Here is a 2,989-nt window from a genome sequence, read left to right as displayed (position 1 = left end):
ATTATTGGAAAATATATTTCCCTGATGGAGAATGATTTATTTTAAACAAGAACGAGCAGGTAATATCAAATTAGCTAAACCGGTATCAGCTATTCTCTATAAAAGGCATTGGTAAGGCAGAGAATCGCTGACGCTATCTTTCTATCTTTCTCCTATGTCATTATCACGTTGACCCCATTATAGTTCATTAATTTTGTAAGTTCACTTTTATCAGGGTAGTCATATCGAATAGCCATTAGTTAGTATTGTTGAATGGCTGCAATAGTTAGAAGTAGATCATAAGTTATGTATTAAAAACTAGGTCGAAACTTATATTAGAATCGGTATTAATTCTCTTTTCTCTACGAAATGGGTTATTACTACAATAAAATACAGAAAATGCTTCTTCAATTTCCGATTTCAATAATACAGACAAGTCTTCAAGTCTACTTCTTTCCCTTTTTGTTACTCTTCTCCTCCTCCTCCTCCTCCTCCTCCACCTCCTCCTCCTACTCCTACTCCTCCTCCTCCTCGTCCTCGTCCTTCTCTTCCTCCTCCACCCACTCCTCCTCCTCCTCATCCTCCTCCTGCTTTTCCTCCTCGTCATCTTCCACGCTTTCAACGTCCCCTACCTCCCCAGAGACAGTCTAGTCTCCGGTTTTTAAAAGAGCGACATGAAAATCCAGTTGAAATGTAAATTTGATTAAGCCTGGCCAACTTGACGTCTTGAAGTGTTTTTGTGTTGTTATGTTGCATCAATGAAAGCGGCAGACATTGAAAAAACGTTCTGGTGTGAGGAAGTGCATAGAAGGGGAATGCAAATGAGACGAAAAGTGTGTGATGCGAGAAGGAAACGAGTGGGAGGAAGAGGATGATGGGAAGGGGAATGAAAAGGAAGTGAAACAGTTGGAGAAGCAGGTGGTGATGAAGGGTAGTGAAGAGGATAGGGGATGCCATGTCGAAGATCACGAGAAGGAATAGGACATGAGGATGGATAAAGAAAATGAATGAGTGATGAAGAAGAAGTAGAGACAAATAGAAGGTGAAAAGAAGAATGATAAGATGTGATACATAGGTGATTGAAGTTAGAAGAGATGATAAAATAAGGAAGAAGTAGAGAAAAATAGAAGGTGGAAAGAGGAATGATAAGATGTGATATATAGGTGATTGGAGTTAGAAGAGATGATAAAATAAGGAAGAAGTAGAGAAAAATAGAAGGTGAAAAGAGGAATGATAAGATGTGATATATAGGTGATTGAAGTTAGAAGAGATGATAAAATAAGGAAGAAGTAGAGACAAAATAGGAGGTGAAAAGAAGTATGATAAGATGTGATATATAGATGATTGAAGTTAGAAGAGATGATAAAATAAGGATTTTTTGATAGAAGACAAGCAATCGTGAACGAGAATATAGAGTTAGTTTAAAAAAATTCCAGGAAGATTCGATGTGGAATGCAGAGACGGGAGAGAAAAGCAAGCAAGAAGATGTAATAATAAAGAGACGGAGTTCATAAAGAAACATGGGAGAAGAGAATGTGTAGAGAATAGGAGAATTGGCTAGGAAGCAAGAGTTGAAAATATCAATTGAAAAAAAATAAAATGGAGGAGAATGCAGGTGGATATGAAAAAAATAATATGAGAGAAGATAGAGTAGGAAAGAGAGGAGTTAAATAAGAAGAATAATTAAAAGAAGGCTGAGGGGAATGTTTCAAAGTTGAATGAAGAGGTGCAGGAAATTGAAGGAGGAACACAGTGAAAATGTAAGCAAGAAAATATACATGGAAACGTTTGAGTGAATGAAGATGATGAGTAATTGATCCGTTTGCATGAAGTTGCGGTAGAAAGAGAGTGTTGGGTAAAAATGAGAAAAAGGAGGAATAGTAGAAATAAGCAGAAGACAGTGTAAAGATGGGGAATTGAGGAAATGAAGCAGAAGAACAACACGATCACAATAGTTCGAATAAGATGGAAGCACAACTGAAGTGAGAGAGGATTTATGAAAACATGAGGAAAAAAAGAAGAAGAGAAGAAGACATAGAAGAAGAAGAAGAAGAAGAAGAAGAAGAAGAAGAAGAAGAAGAAGAAGAAGAAGAAGAAGAAGAAGAAGAAGAAGAGAAGAGAAGAAGAAGAAGAAGAAGAAGAAGAAGAAGAAGAAGAAGAAGAAGAAGAAGAAGAAGAAGAAGAAGAAGAAGAAGAAGAAGAAGAAGAATAAGAATAATAATAATAATAATAATAATAATAAGAAGAAGAAGAAGAAGAAGAAGAAGAAGAAGAAGAAGAAGAAGAAGAAGAAGAAGAAGAAGAAGAAGAAGAAGAAGAAGAAGAAGAAGAAGAAGAAGAAGAAGAGAAGAAGAAGAAGAAGAAGAAGAAGAAGAAGAAGAAGAAGAAGAAGAAGAAGAAGAAGAAGAAGAAGAGAAGAAGGAGAAGAAGGAGAAGAAGAAGAAGAAGAAGAAGAAAAGAAGAAGAAGAAGAAGAAGAAGAGAAGAAGAAGAAGAAGAAGTAGAAGAAGAAGAAGAAGAAGAAGAAGAAGAAGACGACGAAAAGTTGAAGACGAAGAAGAAGAAGAAGAAGAAGAAGAAGAAGAAGAAGAAGAAGAAGAAGAAGAAAAGAAGAAGAAAAAGAAGAAGGAGAAGAAGAAAAAGAAGAAGAAAAAGAAAAAGATAAAAAGAAAAAGAAAAAGGAGAAGGAAATGAAAAAGAGGGGATGAAAAATAAAAATAAAAATATGTCAGCGATTGTCAAATGCACCCATCAATTATTATTCTCGATTCTAAGCCCATTCAACCATTTCTGACGGTTCCGATGATCTCACTATTGAAGGGTCGCTAACCATGAGGAAGAGGAGACAAGTTTTCCTGCAAAATTGAAACCCAAAACAGTTTTCCAGCCTCTTACGAATACCACTCGCACTCTCTCTCTATTTCAATCTCTGTCACATTCTCTCTTCAGACCCTCTCTCTCATATCTCTTGGAACAGTGAGACGGAGCTTCAGATAAGTAGCGTTGGAAAA

The 2,989-nt window shown here is 36.2% G+C and overlaps 1 pseudogene; it reads left to right on the top strand.

The window, feature by feature from the left end:
- The first annotated feature begins 2,019 nt into the window (after positions 1-2,019).
- LOC120350997 lies at positions 2,020-2,650 on the top strand (annotated as a pseudogene).
- The last annotated feature ends 339 nt before the right edge of the window (positions 2,651-2,989 follow it).

This window comes from Nilaparvata lugens, chromosome 4 (genome assembly GCF_014356525.2).
Source record: "Nilaparvata lugens isolate BPH chromosome 4, ASM1435652v1, whole genome shotgun sequence".
Taxonomy (NCBI): domain Eukaryota; kingdom Metazoa; phylum Arthropoda; class Insecta; order Hemiptera; family Delphacidae; genus Nilaparvata; species Nilaparvata lugens.
This window is presented reverse-complemented; position numbering and strand designations above follow the sequence as displayed.